Raw genomic sequence first — 23,035 nt, forward strand, 5'->3', positions numbered from 1 at the left:
CAGGCTGACTGACCTATATCAGAAATAAAACTCAGAGAACAATGAGTCTCGGACAGGACAGAGGGACTCGTTCCGATGAAGTCTGACTCAGAAAACCACTAGTTCACCTGACCCACTGGTTGATCCAAAACTGATTTCTCTCAATTAAATTTGAGAGGTCAGGCATCTTATGGAAGGGTGAGGAAAAGAGATCAAAACCTCTGAAACATGTCAGGACAGTGTCACTTGAGACGGCAGGTCTCCTGAAGATGACATCTCTGGAAGAATATTGTCACAGCTCTGAATATGAAGCATTGGGAGCCTTAATCTGGGAGTAGTCATGTGGGTGACTTCCTGCAGGATTCCTTCCATTGTTGCCATCACCCTAGGGCCTAGATGTCATAACCTTGCCCACAGCTGGTGCAGAGAGCCAAGATGGCTGAAGAGCCAGGTCCTAAGCTGCCAAGCACCTTGAGGGTGCAGCTGTCTGACCGGGGATCCCTCTATGGTCCCATGTGTGTCAGAAGAGGTCTTTCTGGGAACACACTGCCTGCTAAAAGAGCCAACCTGCATGATGTCCAAAGATGTTTTCTGACTTTTTCCTAAGATTGGTGGTCTGTGGCACCCTGACCCTGTATTACAAGAATCCTTGGGACCAACTGATGCAGGAAACTTCCAAGCACAGGGTCAAAGAACGCTGGGGGCTGTTTGGCACAAGTTCTCATGCAGACATGCTTCACACTGGAGGGAAGGCTGAAGGGTGACATGAGGCCTGATGGAGATCTCTCTCCCGCAAAGGATGGACATCAAAGGTGACTGATGGGGTGCAGGATGCCTGTTGGGGACCTTTTTAGGCTGGATTAAAGGATGCAGCAAGAGGCACCACCAAGCCATCCAACCAATCCCAAGTCCGACGCAGTTTTCTTTGCCTGTTTTCTTAATCAGGTGAAAAATAAGCAAATTTCTCACCTCAGTTATTCAGATGGGAAAGCGACTGCCTCACTTAGAAATCAGGAGCTGATGAGGTCCTCTTGAAGAAAATGTGTTTCTTTTTCTGGGAGAGTATGGAACGTTCCCAAATCTTTCTGGCTTTGATTTAGCTCTCCAGACAAGCCCAACCTAGCCCAGGTTTATCTCAGGCTCAAATCCTAAAGGATGCCTCTGCTGGGGGGCAGTGAGCAATTTGTTGACATGTGCTGTAGTAAGAATTTACAATCCTAATAAGCACTCAGAAGAGACACACAATCCAAATATTTTATTTATAGACCATATGCCTAGGTTGCACAGATCTAGAACTCTACTGACTAATTTAACCCCAGCTGTAAGGCCCCGTGTTACTCCCTGTTTCTCCTGGCCGTGCGGTTCTGGTCCACGGCAGCTTCCTCCTCCTCTGCCTTCCTCCTCCTTTTTCTCTCTCTACCTGTATCTTCCTCTCTCAACCTCTAATCCCACCTTTCTCCCTCCCCTGCACAACAACCATCTCTAACCTTTGACCAGTTACACTGGAGAGAAGGTTCACACGGCATCACTGCTCACTGGAGGCAGCCACGTCTTGAGAAACCAGATGCATTAGAATATAAGCAGCATCAGACCAACCCACTACAGTGTGCCCTTCACGTCCCAAGACCAGCAATGCATAAAGAAACCTCTAGAAGAATTTAGACAAATATTCCTACCTATAACTAAGGAAATTTTAATACAGTAAAGAGAGGAATGTATCTAAAGTTACCTGGCTAGTTAACTGTCTAACCAGGAGAGGACCTCTCCTGCCTTCTCGCCTGTGAATTTACAGATATGCTGCTTTGCAGACAGCAGACTGGTGTCTTAATAAAACTCTGAGAAGCCCTATAGCAGAAAAGAATACTAAATTGTGTGGATTTGCTCTGTCCTGTTTGGGGCTTTGGGCCAACAGCACTTACTAACCACTACAAGGATGCTATAAAGGGCTCAGTACCAAGGGCCTGGCCCACTGTGTGCCAAAATTTTCTGAGTGAAATAAAGTCCCCTAAGTAGAAAGACAGGTCTTTCTCTGAGATATGACTGTAACGTTGGGAAGCCCGGGCACAGAGCTGGAGAGTTCTTGGTCTCACTGGGGTTTTCTGGTAGACTGGAGCTGTTCTATGGGGCTGACATGTGTGATCTATTCAGCTTGCTCTGAGAACCACTGCCCCAAGGAGGGTTTCAGAGGAAAACAAACCTGTGGGAAGAAAATGCAGGTTCCTAGTGATGTCAGGGCCAGGTGGGGACCACACATCTGATGCCAGCTCAGAGATGGGACATGGCCTCAGGGAAACAAGTGTCTCTGCGTTTGAAGGGTATGCTCTGGGAAGCTGGTTTCCATTGTCTTTCTGCTTCTTACAGAAGTGTAAAATTGAGCAGGGCCTGGCAGTGCAATAGACTGGTCATCCCAGCTACTGGAGAGAATGAAGCAGGAGAAACATAAGTTCAAGGCCAGCCTGGATAACATAATGAGATCTGTCTCAAAACAATTTTTAAGGGCTCTTTTTCTCTGTCTCTCTGTCTTTCTGTGTCTGTCTCTCTATGTCATTGTCTCTGTCTCTCTATCTCTCTATCTCTGTGTGTGTGTCTGTCATTGTCTCTGTCTCTGTCTGTCTCTCTCTCTGACTCTGTCTCTGTCTCTCTCTGTCTCTGTCTGTCTGTCTGTCTGTCTGTCTGTCTCTCTCTCTCTCTCTCTCTCTCTGTGTGTGTGTGTGTGTGTGTGTGTGTGTGTGTGTGTGTGTGTGTGTGTGTATGTAGCTCACTGATAGAGCCCTTGCCTAGCATATGGAAGGCCCTAGGTTTAATTGCTACTAAAGTAAATGTTCCAAATGTCTTCTCTTTACAAGGGTTGATTCACTAGTATTTTAAAAGGCATGCATAAAGGAAAGTCTAATCCTTTCTGTTTGCAGAACAGAAGTTATCAGAGACATATACAAAGGTACATTCACTAGAGTTCCTGGTTCATTCACTGTAACAGCTCAGACCACACACAATTCAGCCCCGTGACAACACAATGCATGTAGCCACCAATGGGGCTCCTGGCCAAAGGTTTACATGACAGTCTTGTAGTCCTTGGTATACTGTCCCTTGGCAACTCTTCTTTCATCATGTAGGGAAGAGTAGAGATGACCTAGATTCCTGACTTGGACCAATCTTGAACAAAGGAAAACGAACCTTCCCAGATGTAGCATCTGCATCAGTATGAGTGGACAGAAAAGAAATGAAAATATGTTTTGCAAGAAGAAAACCTATTAGAACCAGAATATGTAGTGTTAACTCATCTAATAATAATAATAATAAAATGCATTAAAATCTTAAAGAGTAATTTTCCCAATATGCAAATTGCAGGTAATTTAGATTCTGACACTGCAAATAACCTTAATTTTGTGTTCATTATTGTATCAGAGGCTTGCAGTAACAAGACGTTTCACAGCTTAGCTGTAGAAGACCTGACACATGAGAAATTAACCTGCATTTTAAACAGAGTCATAGAGCTGTAAGGTCTGTAGTTATGCCCTCTCTATGTCTATAAAGCCTTCAATTATGAATTGTGCATCTGTGTGCACAGGTCTGCATTTATGCATATATGTACATGTATACATGTGTGACCTCCTTTATGTATATGTGTATATATACATGTCCACTACACATATGCTTATGTACATGCATGCCTGTTTTTATGTGTATGTATGTGTGCATGTACATCCCTGTATATACATGTACGTGTACCCGTGTGTGACCTCTTTATGTACAAGTGTGTGCACACACATACATACACACATTCCTCTATGTGTGTATGCGTATACATGTGTGGCCCTTTAATGTGTATGTATATGAACACATGTGCATCCTTGTGCATATATGCATGTGTATACACCCTGTATGTGTACATATGCCCTTTTATGTATATGCACACATACTTGCACAGTCCTATGCATACATACATGTACATATACCTTTATGCATTTGTGTGAACATCTGTACATTCTTGTGCATGCATTAATGTGTATACATAAGTGTACTGCCTTATGTATGAATTTGTACACATGCACATCCCTGTCTCTATGCATATGTGTACATGTATATATGTATATACCTCTTTATATCTGTGAACACAGATGTATTCCTATGTGTACATATATGTGTATACATATGCAAACATGTAGCCTCTTTATGTATATGTATGTGCACACATGTACAGTCTTAGGTATGCCTGCATGAATGCACATAAGAACAAATTTTGTATACATGTATGTGCCCCTTTATGTACATGTATGGGTACATCTGTACATCCCTATGGCATCCCTGTATATGCATGCATGTTTGTTTATATATACAAGTGTGATGCAGGCATGTATATTCACTAAAATGGAAGTTTTCAAAATAGCTACCAGGTGGAGAACTCAGGTCTTAAAACATAGCAGAGCCCAACAATAGACACCCAGAAACCAACTGACAATTCCGGCAACAGAGATGCTTCTCAGATGGCCTGGATACACCTGTGATACCTCTCAGATGGCCCGATCACATCTGTGACAGCCAGCTGACGATGGAGCCTCTTAGCAACACACTATGTAATCTGAGTAATGGAGGTAGCCAGCATGGCACATGGCAGAGCTGGATTCCTGTGGCTTCCACTTATGGCTTTACTTCTATCTGAGGTAAACTTGGACAACTGGTCTAACAACCTTGATCCTCCGTTTTCTCACCTGTAAAATGGGGACCAAATGCTAAACACTAGGTACATATCCCTGAGTCCATACTAACTGTATTGCCCTACTCCTGGAACATAAGACAGCAAGGCAGGTCACCCCTGGCCCAGATAGGCTTGAGTCCAGTGCTGTAAGGGAAAACACAGGAGGACAGCATATGTAGGTGATAGACAGAAAAAGGTAGCCAGAGTCAGCCAATATGAGCTGTCCTCCTACAAGTCAGCTGCTAGGCCCCCAGGACAAAGTAGGGAAGACAGAAATCTAGGAATCTGGGATAGGAGAGCAACCAGGCTTCCCTATCTCTTTCTTTTTTATATAATTTATTCATGGTTATTTTATGTGCATTGGTGTTTTGGCTGCATTTGTGTCTGTGTGAGGGTGTCAGGTCCCCTAGAACAGGAGTTATAGACAGTTGTGAACTGTGATGTGGGTGCTGGGAATTTAACCTAGGTCCTCTGGAAGAGCAGCCAGTCCTCTTAACCACTGAGCCATCTCTCCAGCCCCCCTACCTCTCTCTTAATCTCCCAAAGGGAAGCAACAGAACTTTTTCCTGCTGGCCTCAAGGGTTCCCATTAAAACAACAGCATGTGACGCTGACCTGGTGAGACCTTGCAAGAACAAGTTCCAGCACTGTGTCCCTGGAAGTCTTTCCCTCTTTCCAGCAGGGAGGGGACCTGTCCGCATCATCTGGTTCTATTAGGTCTGTGCCCTGCTCCAACAGCCGTTTGCCAGGTCTCGACTTGCCTTCGCCTGGGTAGGTAATAAATAAACAGCTTCCAGCCTCCACCATTTCTGAGTGGGGCAGGCAGCTGGGATGCTGAGAAAAAAGGCCTCTGCCCTACCAGGATCCCATAGTGGGTTCATCCCTTATAGGCACCAGAGCCTTCTCTGCAGAGTCAGACACAGAGCAGAGAGAACCACAGCCAACTGCTGAGCCACTCAGAAGCCGGGCAGCCTGGAGAGAAAAAAAGGTAGTGCTCTTTGATCTTTCTTTTTCGTGTGTGTATGGAACAGCCATCCCTCTCCTGCATGTGCAGTACACTCCGGGTGGCAGGCAGAGTTAAAACAGTGCTGGGGTAACCTCCTGAGACCAGCTCCTGAAGCGAAGCGCTCCACACTCAGCCAGGGAGCCAAGCAGCAGTCACACCTGCAGAGAAGCTCTCCAGGGGCCCCAGGAGAGGGGCAGGGTCCTGACAATTATCATGGTATTTCCCAGCAAGCTTTCTGCTCTCAAACCAAGCTCCCATATATTATTCCATCTCATTAGCATAATCAGTAGTAATAAGTGATTAAACATTTACTCTTATAAATGCCAACAAACCATTAATCACTCTACTCTGAGGCTTCACGGCTGTGAACTTTGGGGTTTAATTTTGCATGTTGTCTCTCGCCTACTGTCCTTTCTGCTCAAAGTGGCACCTACCCAGCTAGCCACCTGCTAGCACTTGTCACCATCCAATCCCCAGCAGTTGGAGGGGAAGATGCTGGCAGCTAGAGAAACAAGTGGGGGGATGGGGTGGGCAAATTCCTCTGAAGGAAGTGGAGGGATAGAGAGGGCAATGACATCTGAACTTCACCGCCCACCCCTTCAGGCACCTCTGCCATGCGTCTACACAGCAGGCAGCTTCCATGCTGGGCAGCCTGACCTGCCACACTCCAACTGTGTCAGCCATTATGGCCACAGACTAGCTTCCTTTGACCTTCCCCATGTTCATTGCTGGGGAAATGTGATGTTTGTCACAGAAGTGCCCAGGGCATCTGTGCTAGGGAGGCATCAGCTCTAAACCCTGACTGATGAGTGGTATGTAACAACACAACTAGGACTGCTCTCACAGCACAGAATGTGAAGGGAGCTTGCTGTGTCCTGAACCCACTGCAGCTTCAGGTCAGACTTAGTCCAGAGGCTCAACACTTCTGTCAAATGCTCAACATTTCTTTCTCAGCTCCACTGGCTTACCTTGGACTCCATGTTGTGGGAGCTACAGACTATCTCCCACCAAGTTCTGACTGGGGCTCTCAAAGGACAGTGAGCCACTCCCTACCATTTCCCATGCTCTGCTGCATGAGCGCCACTAGGTTCAAACCACTTCTGTCTCTCAGTCCACGATTTGGCTATGGGTTTTGGTTGCTCACAGTGATAATGAGAGGGGTGACAGAGGGGATCCTATGCCTTACAGAACCTCAGGCAGCCACCTGTCCCACAAGTTCATCCAATCAATAAGTAAGACTAGACTGGCAGACAGTACCTTTCTGCTCTAACACAGGGCAACGAAGCTGACAGTTCACTGTTGCATGGGAAGAAAGGCTGTGAGCCTGGACAGGAACTGTTTAAATGGAGCCAAAGTCTCACTGGGAAGGACTTGTTCTGAGCAGCCACAGACCAGTCCAGAGTGTGAGTGGGCTGAGATGTCATGTCAGATAGGAGAGAAATGTCAGAAACATACCATTAAGGGGTGAGACTGGCTCAGTGGCAGAGCCTCTGCTTAACACAGCAGATGTGAGGTCTGGGCTCCATCATCTACATATAAAAACAAACAGTAGTGACAAGCCAGGAAGATAGTTTAGCTGGTAAAGCACTTCCCAAGCAAGCTTGCGAACCTATGTTCAATCTCCCAGCATCCTCATAAACAGCCAAGTGTGGTAGTACTTGTCTGTAATCCCAGGATGAAGAAGGCAGAGACAGAGGATCCCTGAGGGTTGATGACCAATCACCCTGATCAAATCAGCAAGCCCAGACCAATGAGAGATCACATCTCAAAAGATAAGGTGCAGGAAAGAATGATACCTGAGGACCTAAGGTTGGCCTTTGGCCTACATAGCACATGTACAATGCGCGCGCGCGCACACACACGCACACACACACACACACACACACACACACACACACACACACACACACGGAGAGAAAGAGAGAGACAGAGACAGAGAGACACGGAGAGAAAAGCACACCACTTCTGAATTATCACGGCTTTCAGAAGACAGAGGAAGCCTTGTCAAGCAGGAAAGCACACAGGGTGATGGGTCTCCAGAGGGCAAGGATCATAGAGCCCACCCAACATAGCGACACTGCTAACAGCAGGCTTGACATTCATAGTTACTGAGTTTCACTCTCAGGGGTGACAGAGGGGAGGCAAGCTCCTGCCCTTGAACACACCTTTCCACCCTGATCTGGCTCTTCTAGTCCACACAACGTGTCCTGGGTCAAGAGTTCAGAGCATCCAGTACTGACCCCTTAGCAGCATGCCATCTGCCTGGAAGGGTAGCTATATCCCAAGCATGGAGAACCTCAAGATGACTAGTTGCCAATGACACTAAGAAAAGCATGTTACTACCTTGATGTGCTGGTTTTGTTGTTATTGTTGTTGTTTGTTTGTTTGTTTGTTTGTTTTTGTCACCTTGACATAAACTAGGGTCATCTGAGAAGAGAAAACTTCAACTGAGAAAATGCCCCATCAGTTTGGTCTGAAAGCAAGACTATGGGGCATTTTCTTGATTGGTGTTTAATATAGAAGAATCCAGCCCACTGTGGATGGCACCAGTCCTAGGCAGGTGGTTCTGCATCATATCCTGAACAAGCCAGTAGGAACAAGCCAGTAAGCAGTGTTTTTCCATTGCCATTGCTTCAGTTTCTGCCTTGAGCTCCTACCTTGTCTCCACTCAGTGGAATGTCACCTAGGATATGTAAGCCAAGCAAACCCTATCTTCCCAATGCTATTTTCCGCCATAGTTTTTTATCATAGAAACAAAAAACAAACTAAGTTCCTTGACCAGTAGAAACCTGCTAATATGTGTCACCAAATGCAGGATCACGGCTGCTCATAGGCTTAGAGCTCAAGGATACTAAGATGTTCCAATCCTCAGCTCAGGCTGCTCTGACAGGTTCACTATAACCCAGCCTCTCCCAGTTGTGCATCCCATTGGCTCCCCTCAGAGCTCCAGTGGAGACTTGATTCAAAGCCTACTAGATACAGGAGAATAGTGTCGATGTGGGGACCTTGCATAAGTAGCTGGAGAGGAGATGCATAGGACTAGTAGACAAAGTACTCTTAAAGGCTCAATCAAGTGTTGGGGATTATTGGAGACAGCAGGAAGTGGGGTGTACCCAACCCACATTTCCAAAGGACTCCTGATTTTTAGTGAAGAGACACATTAGAAAAGAAGTAAATACATTCAGGAGTAGAACGTGTCACAAAGAAAAGCAGATATCCCAGGATCCAGAGCAGCAGAGGGTAGATCTGAGAGAAAGGACATGTGGCTCCCCAGATGACACTGAGACCTGAAGCATAGAAGAGTGCTTCCAGACAAAACACAGGTTAGGCATCCTAGGCCATACCTAAATAGACAGGGAAGTGGCTCACATGTAAAGAAACAACCCATGAGAACAAAAGAGCTTTCAGAGAGTCCAGGTCACATCCCAGAGGACAACATGAGCATCACTGGAGCTAGTGGATACCTGTGGGATAACCTTTGAGGAGAGACGAGCAGCCAAGCTTTTCCCCTCAAGTCTGTGTGGGTGGGTCTAAAGTTGAGCATCCTAAAAATCTTTGGCATGAGAGCCGTTTTCTTCAAGGATGCAGCCCCTGAGAGGCTACTCATGTTCTAATATGGGGTCCTCCACCCAGATACACACAGACAACACTAAGTAGACTTAGTAGGTTTAAAAAAACAGAACACATAAAGCCTGGAAGAAAAAGTAATGGTAGAACTAGAGAGGAGGAATGGGGTAGGGGTAGAATGGAGGAGAGATTCAATTGGAACCCATTGCATGTATAACATCACTAATCAATAAAAATGCTTAAATATTAATTGTAAACTAAGAAAACAAACAAACAGAAGAGCCTTCTCCAGAGGCAGGAAGAAGATAAGAATCAGAGATGCCATAGCAAGGCAACCATCCCAAGAGTCACATGGGGCTCTGTCTCTTTGGCTAGGACAATCTTTAGGTCTTCATCTGTACAGGATAGTGCAGAGCCTTGATCTTCTGTGTCTTCCTCCCCTGAGGTCAGCAAGAGAAGACCTCGCTCAGTGGGAGGTATCAAGCCCACTCTCCAGGGATGGGTCTCTCTCTCTCTCTCTCTCTCTCTCTCTCTCTCTCTCTCTCTCTCTCTCTCTCTCTCTCTCTCTCTCTCTCTCTCTCCTGGTTCTCACCTGCCTCCAAACAGTGGAGAACTCAGGCAGTGTGTTTCGTAAGGTTCTGCAGCAGCCTATGGTGACTCAGAACAAGACATCACTTAATTACTTTTCTAGCACAGAGCATTTTGCTACGAGGGCACTTTACCTCTGCCAAACAGAGGTGTGAGTTTGCCCTGCTCTGCCTTCAAGAGCTTGGGTTTTTATCATTAGGCTGAAACCAAGCGATCTTTGTGCTAGAGCTGGCTATTTTTAAAGCAGACCTGTTAGGCATTTGAAGGCTTAAAAACTTTCCCTATACCATGAAAATTACACAGCCTTCCCTAACTGAAATCCAGAGCTGGAGGTGGGGGGAGGAGGGGTTGAAAGCCTACTTTTTTTAAAAAGTATAGTGTCTTATTCTAAACAGCAGCCAAGGGGCCCAGTGGCATAATATGTTATGATTCAATAGGAAGAGGCTCATTTAAATTGCAAATGAGCATGAAATTGAGACTGCCTCTTCTCTGCTCTGCTAATGTATAGAATAAATGATCTCTGGATACAATGAAGTCACTTGTCCTCTTTGTTTGCAGTTTATATTAAAACTTCACTTGGATGAGATTTCCAGGCAGCCTTCCTAAAATGTTCCCTAAGGACAGAGAAATTCAATGACACCAGATTAGATACAAGAAACAATAAAAAAAAAAAAAAAAAGGTGTGTGCTGTGTGTCATTAGGAAAGTCCCAAAACTTTGTATAAGAGGATGAATTATTCATTAAAGTTTTGGGGAAAGTCCTAGTCTCGAAAAGAAGGGGGGGGGGGGAGATTTGAAGAAAGAAAGTGATTGTAGAGATAACAGCGCATCTATCTTAGGATCTGTTTGACACACTTGGGGTGTGGTCAGAGTAAGGAGGATACCCACAGTGGGGCTCCTCTTCAAGGTGCCTCACACAGATAGGCTAAGCTACCTGCATCTAGTCTCACAGGGAGAGCGAGCCACCCTGAGCTGGGAATGTGCACAGTTGGTGGGGACACTCTCAGAATAAGAACCAGACTGGAGTCAGGAGTAGAAGCTGGAGAGGTAGCTGCTGGCATCTTTCCAAGTGCACGGGTCCACGTCTACAGAGACCTGCCCTGGGCCTGAGACTGTGCCTGTGTTCGGAGCATGCCTCATGGGAGACAGCGTAGCAATCTTCCTGCTGCTCACAGAGAGTATGACACCATTTGCTTCGAGTGGCAGTTCGCTCACTTATTTTAACAGTGTTCCACTGTGCAGGGGATTCAAGAATACCATTCAAAACGCTAGAGAATATCATTCCCAAAGGAGGGCACCCGGCCTGCAGATGTGATGCCACCTCAATTCTTGGCTCTTCAGATATCTAGACACCCTGCTAGGATGCTGGCCTCTCATGCCCTTGTTTCATATCAGCCACTGTCTCTTAGCTATTCTCCCAAGGGGAAGCAGGAGCCATTAACATCCCTCATGGGCAAGAGCCCCAGGAAGCGATCATTGCCCACAGGTATCTGAGGCAGAGGACAAGGCCACCATTGCAGCCCTCCCCATCTCCTCCAGACCAGGCAGGGATTTCCCAGGCTAGCTATCCCTGAAATTCATTACATTTGATTATATTTTTTTCCTGGTTGGTTGCAGACAGTAATTACTTCTTTTGCTCTCCATGGTTCTAATAGTCTTCCCAGGTATTAGATGCTGAGATAGGAAACCTGAAATGCTATTTCTGCCTCTGCTTTGAGCATAAACCACCCTGCAGGTATATGACCAGAAGTGTATTTCCAGGAGGGGAGGCAAAGGCCATGTGTGCGTGAATGCATGTTCAACTGGCTTATCCTCCCGCTCAGAGACTAGCACTGCCCTCTCTTACCCAGCATGCCTAGGTGCTAGCATGTAGCAAAACCATCTTGATCTGTCTGATAACTGTTCCTTCATTTGATTTTCTGTATATGTATCGTATCGTATTAGTTTTTCTCCTTTATTCTCCTTTGTAGACTTGTATGCTCTTGTTAATTGCTGAGAGATGGTTATATTCCTTTGTAAGCCTTTTGCAAAATAAGATTGATTCCTCCACACAGCTTAGAGTTTCCAAAAAGAAGGGAATTTATTTATCTACTTACCCACGTGATCTGGCATCCCTCACAAATCTTTCCTGACTAAGCAGGGTTAAAGAGCTGAAACACAGCATTTCAGTTTAAATTCAGACCCAGAACTAGACAGGACCCCTAGCCCTAGGCTTATCTCTCTGATGGTGTGTCCATGGAGGGCATGGTGACCAGGTGCCCCTAGCACAGGCCAAGGTGACAGTACAAAGGTCTCCTGGTGTGGCCTGGGGCTCAGTTCTTTCTATGAACTCAGATCAAAATGATGACCCTGGCCTCTCTGGCTCTCATCAAAGCCAGTGAACCCTCCACACTAGAACAGGGCGCTGCTGACTGGATACTGCTTTCCATTCCATAGCCATCCCACCCTACATGGAGGCCTGGATCGGCTCTGCTGAAAGATTCTGGGCTGCCTCGGCCCAGACTGAACAACCCGGCTCCATGGTCCCCAGCACTGGCCTTGGGAACTCAGTGCCCACCAGGCCACATTCACGATGTGAGATAGCCTGCAGCCTAGCTTGCACTGAGTCCATCCCAGTTCTGTTCCTCAGTGTCCCTTCCCATCCAAGCCCAGCTTAGGGATGAGGCAAGCTACTGAGTCCGAAGTCTCACTCTCCTACCTCTTGTGTTCCTTCCTGAGTCCCAGGGCTGAGAAGCATGGCTCCTCTTCGAGGTTGCCACATTTCATTGCAATGCAAAGCACTTCAGATATCTGGTTACTCAGCACTGGGGTAGGCTTGTTGTACAGGATTTTAACTGTTAGATAAACAATGTCGTAGCCGAGGCTCTCACATGCCATTCTTAGCCAGTTATACAGTATTTCATTTCCTCTTCACCATAATCCTACATGATAGAGACTTGTTCCCATTTCAGACTTGAGAATATCAGAAAGGAGAGAGAGCTGAGTTCCTTGTCCAATACCCCTTACAGGCAAGGATGAGAGCTGGGAGCCTTTTATCACAGGCCACCAGGGAACCAGGAGCCCCTGCAGCTAAACAGTCACAAGGACCTCTCTCATTCCAGCACCACAGAGGAGAAACCCCCACCCTCATCCCTGTGCTTTCCCAATTCCGTTTTTTTCTCTTTAATATTTAGTCCATCTGGTACATTGATTTGGAGTTTAAGCTAAGGAGTAAACTTGGCTTTCTCCTTACAAGTTGACCTGGTTATCTCCTATAGGCTAGCCCAACCTTCCCAACTGACCTTGAGGTCTACCAGGAGCACAAGTTCCCTCTTCTAGGGAAGGATTTTAGGTTTTGTTCCACTGTCTGTCTGGCTTAAGTCACTCTCCATTTTTACTTTGACTCTAGAAGGCATGTTCATGCCTATGAGACCTGCTTATGTCATAGTGTGGACATGTTTAAAGCCTGCTCATTGCTCAGCTGCCCTGATGGCCTTTAGACCTCCCTAGAGGTGCTGACTGGGATAGTGCTCTGAGATTAATTAGCAGAGAAATGACAGCTTTATAATGTCATGTTAATAATCCTTCTATTTGTTTATCTTAGTTTATTCCTTTCTGTAAAATTTTATGACTCGCTTCATATGGGACCGCAGACTGCTGGAGTGTGCTTTCAGAATTCCTCATTCAGCTGATATGAAGCCGTTTTATTTATTACACTTTCCAACTGCCTCTAAAGCTTTGCACTTAGGAAAATGATGGGGGGTTCTGGGAACAGGGTCATCACTATAATCAATTCCCTGTACCAAGGTGGTTATACAAACATTCCTCTCCCCATAATTTGTGTAATCGATTATATTAATGAATTCCCTAACATTAAATCATTCAATTACTACAATACCTGTGCACATAAATGACTCTATAAACACACTGGTTTTACTATATTAGTTTCCGAGAGTTCTGCTATGATGCACCATAAACTGGGTGACTTACAACAACAAAAACTTAACTAAGTCTGGGTTCTGTAGGCAGAATCCAAGCCTGCTCCTGCACAGGGCTACAGAGAGGAGCCTTTCCGTATCCGCCACACCTCTGGCCCCTTTTCTTTGGTGAGCAGCTACATTGCTTCATTCTTTATCTCTGTATCCCCACAGTCACGCACATCCCAGCTGTATGTGTGTGTATTTATGAGCACTCAATGACTATGATCCCATCTTGACAGAGTACAGCTGCTATGAGCCTTGCCTTCAAGTGTGGAAAAGACCTCCTGAAGCCCAATATTTGCTTACAGAGCTCTATGGCCTTCTTCTGTTCCTGGCTTTTTTCCTCATGCACAGTCATAGGACAGGCATGGAGCAGAGATGAGTGTTCCTTGTTTATATACATTGGGTTGTGAGCAGAGCCACATTCTGATAGCCTGGCCTTGCAATGACATTTATTCCATGTGACATTGATACTCCTCCCATGGTTTAAGTCCTCACAGGTGGATCACGGCCCACATGAAGCCAGAGCTGGAACCCTGTGCTTCTTCAAACATCAAAATTTCCCCTCTCAAACCCAGGGGACTTCTCTTAGCAATCTGTAGGTAAGTTCCAGGAAAACACCTGGCATGTGACAATCATTCTGCACAGACACATGGCAATAGAATCTGTAGTCAACAGCGCAGACCTCTTATAATAGAGGAGCCCCTGGACCACCACTGTTAAACATAAGGGCATGGAGCTATTCGAGGGGATATATGTAAGGAGCATCCATCATGACCATTGGTAGCAGCCTAAATGTAGGAAAAGCTGCAGGTCAGTGGTCAGGCACTATGGGGTCTGCAGCAGTGCCTCTGTTAATCCCACTGAACAAAAGTAAAGAACACCAACCCAAATTGTTGGTCGAATTAAAGCAAGCTTTATTCCTGTATACAGTAAAACCTGTCCAGCAGCTGTCTCTCCCTAAAGTAGGCTTTGAGAAAACGGCACTGAACACAGAGGGCATGGGGTTCTTAAAGCTCCAAACCACAAAGTTGGGAGGTTCCAAAAACCGGGGGATCTCCAAAGGCTCTTGGCAAGCCTCCTTGTTTATATCCACTGGATTGTGAGCAGAGCCACATTCTGATAGCATAGCATTGCCAATGACATTTATTCCATGTGACATTGATATTCCTCCCATGGAAGCAGAGAGCAGTCTAAGATTCCTGCAGAACATCTGTGGCTTTTGTGAGGCTGTAGGTCAAGGCACCGTCAAAGTATGCATCAAGTCTGATTCCAGGAAACAGAACTGGACTTTTATGGTTAAACAGAACTGAACGTATTTCAACCTTGTAATAAGATGGCTTCTGATCTTAATTAAGAAGGAGTTAGACTAGTCCCCCAGTTTCCTGAGCTGACTGAAGCTGGATGTTGAGAAGAGGGGCAGCTACAGAATCACAAAATCTGATTTTACCCATTCCTCAGGAGGATCTCTTCACACTCCAGGAAGCATAAGAAAACACTCATGCATGAAGATGCTTCGAGGTTACAAAGAGCAAGAAACCAGACCCACAAGAGCCAATCCACGGGCCTCAGGTCTCTGTGAAAACCCACTTTGGAAAACTCTGATGTGGTTTCCAGACAACACTGGTAGCTGGAAAGCATCCTATTTTCACTTGTTGAAGACATACCTGCCCTTGAACTCATGTGCTCTGCTCATAGATGGGTCTGGCTCCTGAGGAGCTGGCTCTGCAGGGCAGAACCAGGCTCTGAGTGTGTGTCTAGAGAGAGTACCAGATTCAGCAGCCCACAGCTGCCCACATGCTTCTAGCAGGCTGATCCCATGAGCAGATAGGACACACTAGATCCATGCTCTTACCCCCTCCACATGCCTTATGCCAACATGGAGGTAGACACCATGAAGGCCATTGACACCACAGACTGATGGAGTACAAATAAAAGCAGAATCAATTGCTCCCTGTAACAAATGACCCTGTCTGCATGCCTGCTCTTCCCATGCCCATGATTACCTGGGATAGAGGAATGTGGGCTGCACTTCCCCTGCAGAGACACCTGGAGTTCCTTTGTCTTTCCATCCACCTGCATGCCTTTGGACCTCCAATAAAGCAGAAATTATATTTTCACAGCAAGACTTTCCCAGTCGTGTTTTCTTGTAGGAAAAGCACATAGAAGCAGGAACCAATAAGGGACTTTTGGCTATTACAGAACAACAAATGTTGTCCTTGTGGAAACTAGAACAAAACAAATGTCCACACTGAACATTCCATCATATTTGGAAAAGTAAATTATCTATTGTGAGGACTCTGCAAGTAAAATGAAACCACATTCCCAAGCCCAGCAAGGCCTACTATTTGTAAGTTTTTCACCAAAACAAAGAGAAGTTTCCTCTTGTGTGTGGGGAGGTGGGGGTGGGGGGTACATATGCCATAGAGGATGGCAATAGTGATTCTCTGGTTGTATGGGACGGATGTGACTCTTGCAGCTATGACACTCCCTTTGTGGTGTCAAGCAAGTCATTCATAAATGGCTGCAAAATGGTAAGAGGATATCAAAGATTTAAATGGGGTGATAGGAAATGTCCAAAGAAATGCAGTTCTCTGAAGGGGCCTCCTCCTGTAGCCAGGCAGGAAACCCAATGGAGCTATAGGGACACCAGCTCACCTGCAAAACTTTTGACCCAAAATTTATCCTGTCTACAAGAAATGCAGGGGTGGGGGATGGAGTAGAGACTGAGGGAATGGCCAAGCAATAACCAGCTCAATTTGAGACCCATCCCATGGTCAAGCACCAATCCCAGACACTATTAATGTTACTCTGGTATGCTTGTAAACAGGAGTCTAGAGATTCCTTCTTCTGAGAGGCTCCACCCAGAAGCTAACTCAGATGCAAACACCCATAGCCAAACAGTGGATGGAGCTTGGGGACTCTTATGGAAGAACAGAAGGAAGGATTGCAGACTCTAAGAGAACAAGAACTCTACAGGAAGACCAACAGAGTCAAGTAACCTAGACCCTTGGGGCTCTCAAAGACTGAACCACCAACCAAAAAACGTATGTGGGCTGGACCTAGGCCTCCCTGCACATATGTAGCAGATGTACAGCTTGGTCTTCCTATGGGTCCTGAACAACTAGAGCAGGTACCCAATAGCTGTTGCCTATTCTTGAGATATGATCTTCTAGCTGGGCTGCCTTGTCTGTCCTCAGTGGGAGTGGATGCACCTAGCTTCACAGAGAGTTGATATGCCAGAGTAGGGGGATACCAAGGGAGTTCCCCATCTTCTGAGGAGAAGGAGAGGGGATATGAGGGGATAGATTGTGGGAGAGGTAACCATTAGGGGGGCAGTGAGTGGGAAGTAAACAAATAACCTAATTAATAATATTAACTCAAAAAGGAAATGTAGTTCTGAGCCCTTTGGGAAATGATAGCTGCCCCCTACCATGTAAAGGGAGTGACTGGACACATCCCTCAACATCACAGCAGGTAGGAACTGAGTCTAACACATCCCCTCACTCCACCCCGGGTATGTCTGACTTTTAGCTGAGATCTGAAAAGACTAGATATACCCACACTGAGCAGTATGAGGAAGAACAAAGCGAAGGTCTTGGAGCCCTACAACTCTTTGAATTATATTGGAAATTTAGTGCGCTGATGTCATTTGGAAGTAGGGACCCTGGAGGGTGAGTCATGAGGGCTCCACCCAACCTGTAATTTGCAGCTTGGAAGATTAAAGGATTCATGGTCTGTAGGGTGAGTAACTTTCCTGGAGAGCAGACCTCTCTAGCATGTTTCCTCAACCTTCATGGGAGGCACTCTAGCATGCCAGTCACCACCCAGCCCCTCGGTGGATGCTGCGCACATACAACATACACCTGGTTCTCTAACTCAAGCATCTGCTCTTATAGATCACCCACTCTGTAGAGTTGAGTTACAGCAACAATATTCTGCAGTACATAATGGCTAGAAAGAGGGCAGACTCTGTGCTAAGAAAAACACATGCTACCTCTTCACAGGGAGGGCCCACTATACTACCCACAGGGATTTTGCCACTCAGGGTCCACTCCCTGACCAACAGAGACTAATCTTACCAGAGCTGCATGAAGAGAGGGAGGCCTCTACCGTATCCCAACATCTCAAGGTAGAGTCACCTGACTCAGTCCTGAGAGCTAACTGAAACCTTCCCCTCAGAGTCTGTATCATAGCTGACACTAGCTGGTTTGGGGGCATGGGAAGAAGGTTGGCCAGATCTTGGATGGCCAGCACATCTTGGACATCTTGAGCCCTTTCTGTCTCAAACTTCAAGACTCTGCATAAGATTCAGAGAAATATCCAGGAGATGCCCCAACTGGTAAGAAGGACACATGCTCCACTATGTTCATAGCAGCCTTATTTATAATAGCCAGAAGCTGGAAAGAACCCAGATGCCCCTCAACAGAGGAATGGATACAGAAAATGTGGTACATCTACACAATGGAGTACTACTCAGCTATTAAAAAGAATGAATTTATGAAATTCCTAGGCAAATGGATGGACCTGGAGGGCATCATCCTGAGTGAGGTAACACATTCACAAAGGAACTCACACAATATGTACTCACTGATAAGTGGATATTAGCCCCAAACCTAGGATACCCAAGATATAGGATACAATTTGCTAAACACATGAAACTCAAGAAGAATGAAGACTGAAGTGTGGACACTATGCCCCTCCTTAGAATTGGGAACAAAACACCCATGGAAGGAGTTACAGAGACAAAGTTTGGAGCTGAGACGAAAGGATGGACCATCTAGAGACTGCCATATCCAGGGATCCACCCCATAATCAGCATCCAAACGCTGACACCATTGCATATACTAGCAAGATTTTATCGAAAGGACCCAGATGTAGCTGTCTCTTGTGAGACTATGCCAGGGCCTAGCAAACACAAAAGTGGATGCTCACAGTCAGCTAATGGATGGATCACAGGGCTCCCAATGGAGGAGCTAGAGAAAGTAGCCAAGGAGCTAAAGGGAACTGCAACCCTATAGGTGGAACAACATTATGAACTAACCAGTACCCCGGAGCTCTTGACTCTAGCTGCATATGTATCAAAAGATGGCCTAGTCGGCCATCACTGGAAAGAGAGGCCCATTGGACTTGCAAACTTTATATGCCCCAGTACAGGGGAATGCCAGGGCCAAAAAGGGGGAGTGGGTGGGTAGGGGAGTGAAGGTGGGTGGGTATGGGGGACTTTTGGTATAGCATTGGAAATGTAAATGAGCTAAATACCTAATAAAAAATGGGGGAAAAAAAGATTCAGAGAAGAGGGCCAGAAAGAGCATATGACCTAATGAGCTCACAGAAGCACCGAAGAGTGGACGTGACAGGAGATCACGTTTACATGGCTCTGACCAGCATCATGATATTCCATCTGGAAACATCCACAGTCTGACTATATGGAAACCAGAGCCTGAATTAATGGCTGAAGAACTAACGGCTACCACTTTCACTTTGAAACATTTACAGAACAGCTAATTTGCAAATCAGACACATTTACCTGTATGACTATTGGTGACTGTGTCTACTACAGCGGGTATGTACAAAGCAATACCACACATGAACAAACCTTCTACCTCTCCAGCTTCATCCCAGAGCAGGGCCTGAGGTGCTGGTATCTGCCATGGTGGCAAGCCCTACGGAAAAGTGTGTCATGTTCTCAGGGTGCTGTGTGGACAGATGGCACACACATCACAGCAGCTGTCCACATCCCCAGGTGCTCATGCAGGCCTCTCGGAATGGCCCACCAGGGCTCTGAATGGTGGGTCTAGGAATTCTGTATCTTTGTCTTCTGTAGCTGTTTCCATTAGAATGAAACCTCCCCTTCCCAAAGGGAGAAGGGAGGCTCAGAAAACTCACAAGAACGAGGCAAGGCTCAGGAGGCCTCTTGTACAGCAACCACTTGCTAGAGGAGGGGAGACTGTTCAATAGTGTAGCTGTCTGTGTGTAGCCCCTAGAGCTCTGGGCATGCAGTTTCTCTGAGTCAGCACTCCTGCAGGAGTGGGATAGCATAGGTGAGCTTTGCAGATACACAGCTGCCCTAGTCACCCATGTACCTGTGGTCACAATAAACTCATTGGTTCGCCAAGCTGGACAGGGATGGAGTAATTTCTCTGTCTGTTGTTTCCTTCTCTCTCTCTCTCTCTCTCTCTCTCTCTCTCTCTCTCTCTCTCTCTCTCTCTCTCCCTCCCTCCCTCTCTCTCTCTTTCTCTCTCTTTCTCTGAAAATGGACTCCCCAGGAAGTCATCCAACACTGACTGTACAAAGCCCCCTACTCCTGTACACAGGAACAGCAGTCTTGATGCCAGTGTCTGCCCGACACAGACCATCTCCACCTGGGTGGGAAGTGGCTTCAGGGAAGAGAAGAAGAATGAACCCTGCCCAATATCAAGCAGGGGAGCAGAGCATCCTCCCTGACTCCAGCTCGCTCTCAGTCTGCTGGAGAAAAGCCCCATCAGCGCCACAAAGCTTGGGATTAGAGGACTCATGCAGAGGATTTGTTTTTAATTTAGGGACAGGATTGCAATGCCCCGTTGTGTCTGCCTTCCAATAAACTGATAATGCTCATATTTCAGTATCTCCATCATAATGAAAAGAATACCAGTACATCGGCAAACGGTTAGTGAACCTGCATTCTCTAGAACTTAATCCATGGGCTTAATGAGTAAAAGTTTAAAAAGGAAAAAAATTCCGGTTGTTAAGGCTACATTTGCTTTCAGCTCTGGAACTTCGGTTCGTTGCAAAGTAAGCACGCCAATGCTCAATTACTTTTCTCCCCATGTCTTTTCTCTTTTTAACCCAAAGTGGAAAATTATCTCTGCAAACCTTTTGGGGAATTACCAAACTGCTGAGGTTCTCAAGTCTTTCGTCTTCTCTTCTTTTTAAGTGTGAACCAGTAACAGCCTGGGCCAATGTTGTGTAACATGTTGGTGGCTCTATGGTTTGTTGGGGGGGGGGGGTAGGAATGCCCACAATTCCCTGTTTCACTTCCTGAAACCCAGGACAGAGCGTGAATGAGGTCAGTGCCCAACAGTGTGGTAACTGACCAGAGACCTGTGGTCTCCTCCCTCCTGGAAAAAAGGAAGGCTCCCTTGATTAGCATGACAGAATGTCAGGCAACCTGGATGCTAATGTTCAAGTTGGCATCAAATCACCACAGATGCATTTGAGGAAGGTAACAGCCCACAGTCATGCTGTCTGGTTTTTTTTTTTTTTTTATGTAGACAATGAGCCTTCTAGTCCACATTGCTTTTCCAATGAGAACATGCAAACAAGACCCAAGAAGTTAGATTTGTGACAGAGCCCAAAGACATAAAGTTGGAGTCAGAGGGAGAAACTATCACCACCCATCTGGGTTTATCACCATGTCTGGTCATCACTGACGTGGACGTCAAGAAGAAGCTGCATTAGTGTGCCACAGCTGCGGAGGGCATAGGAGATGGTTCTACCGAGTGAGTGCAAGGAACCCCATGGGGCTGACGCTGATTGTGATCTTGTTCAACAGGAGTTACTTGACACAGCGGATTCTCAAATTACAGAAGGTGAAGAAACTTCTCAAGGAAGTGTTTAACCTTTTGCTGGTGTTTGACTCTGACTCATGACCAAATGTACTCATGAGGCCAAGGATGATGAATCCATTGCCTAAAACAGCTGCTGACATTAAAAGCTAAAGACTCTGGTCTATTTAAGGAAGGCTAGTACTGCCTCTTTTTTTTCTTTTCTTTTCTATTTCTGCTGGTTGATTTTTAGCATTTCTCATGACCATGCCATCTCTCCACCCTCCCTAGGGGCCACTGTCACCTTTTCACCTCTTCAGGTTGGACCGTGGGACAGGGTCATATCCAACCCTACATATCTCCAGGTCCCACCTGCTCCCTATGTGTTGCCAGAAAGCAGGCAGTTGTATGGACTTCTTTATCTTGGTTTGCATGGCTCCCATTGCAGATAGGACACCAACAGAAGGAGCAAAGAAACAATCCCACTCAGGCCTAACTTAGGAAAGCAGTGAGCTTCATTAGAGTTATTAATAAGGGTGTGGCCAACTTATGAGTAAATACATTGCTGAGAAAAAATAATCTCTTTCCCTCCCAGCCAGTATTAGCTGTCTACACATCGCTTGGGAAGGCTGTAGTCTTGTAAGCCCCTCCTCTAGTAACCATTATCTGTCTACATATATCCTTGGGAAGGAATGTGGTCTCGTGAGGCCCTTCACTAGTAACTGTTAACTATCTATATGTAAATCTTGAGGACAAAGAAATGGAGGAGCCTTATGATGGGAAACTAATGAGCCTAACTTCTAGAGGTTTCTTTCAGTAATTATAGCAGCTGATAGTTCAAAAAGCCAATGGCCATGCTGTGCTGGAAAGCAACATTCCACAGCATGGGTGTACACAAAAGACAAAGTCACAGATAGCAGGGACAAAGATTGAACACTGGCTCACAACTAAGGACAGACATGATCACCATGGGACAAGTGAGACGCTGACCCTCAAGTCACCCTATTCCTTTGTTAAATTTTCTCTGGCCTGTGACTCTGAGTAGTAAGCCACTGGTGGAGAGTGACTTCAAGCTCACCTTCAGCCTTGAAACCTGCTGCCCCAGAAGCCAGTGACCCAGCACTGCCCCATGCTTCCTAAGTAAGTACTGAGAGTGTCAAAGGACCAAAGAAGCCAGATTTGTGAGGAGTTGTTTCCAGAGCCTAAAAAGGACAGAGTTGAGGTCAGAGGGAGAAACTATCACCTCGTAGTGACTTCATCACTGACTGAGAAGTCAGGAGGCTACATTAGTGTGCTAAAGCCAAGGCCTATTTGCTGATCTCCATTCAGGTGAGCATCTCCAACACTACAGGTTTTGAGAGGCCACTGTGAACACGGCATCCTTTTTTGGCAGAAGGAATCGTTGCACACAAAAAGATAATGGAGTTTCCACCTGGCCTAGCAAGCTGGAGCTAGAGATGAAAATCTAAAAGTAAGGAATTTGTATAGCCCTCTCTTCTTGTTCAAGTGTTGGATGACCCTGAAGCCTGTGCATGCAGGTACCTGCCACACTGACAAATGGAGAGAGAGACAGGATGTAGGAAGAACAGTCCATTGGTAAGAAGACAATATGAGAGTACAGTGTAGAAGGACTCAGCCTCCGTGTGAGAAAGGCAGGGCAGAGAAGCAGGTGGTCTGGGGTTGACATATATAGAAGACAGGAACTCCAAATCCCAC

At 46.1% G+C, this 23,035-nt stretch overlaps 1 long non-coding RNA gene across 1 annotated transcript in view; it reads right to left on the minus strand.

The window, feature by feature from the left end:
• Gm30751 overlaps window positions 1-12,593 on the minus strand; it is a 121,760-nt gene extending 109,167 nt beyond the window's left edge. The window contains exon 1 of the long non-coding RNA XR_378599.1: window positions 12,533-12,593. This is a non-coding gene — a long non-coding RNA (predicted gene, 30751). The remainder of the gene's footprint in view (window positions 1-12,532) is intronic.
• Between the last annotated feature and the right edge of the window lie 10,442 nt (window positions 12,594-23,035).

This window comes from Mus musculus, chromosome 7, assembly GCF_000001635.26.
Source record: "Mus musculus strain C57BL/6J chromosome 7, GRCm38.p6 C57BL/6J".
Lineage (NCBI taxonomy): Eukaryota > Metazoa > Chordata > Mammalia > Rodentia > Muridae > Mus > Mus musculus.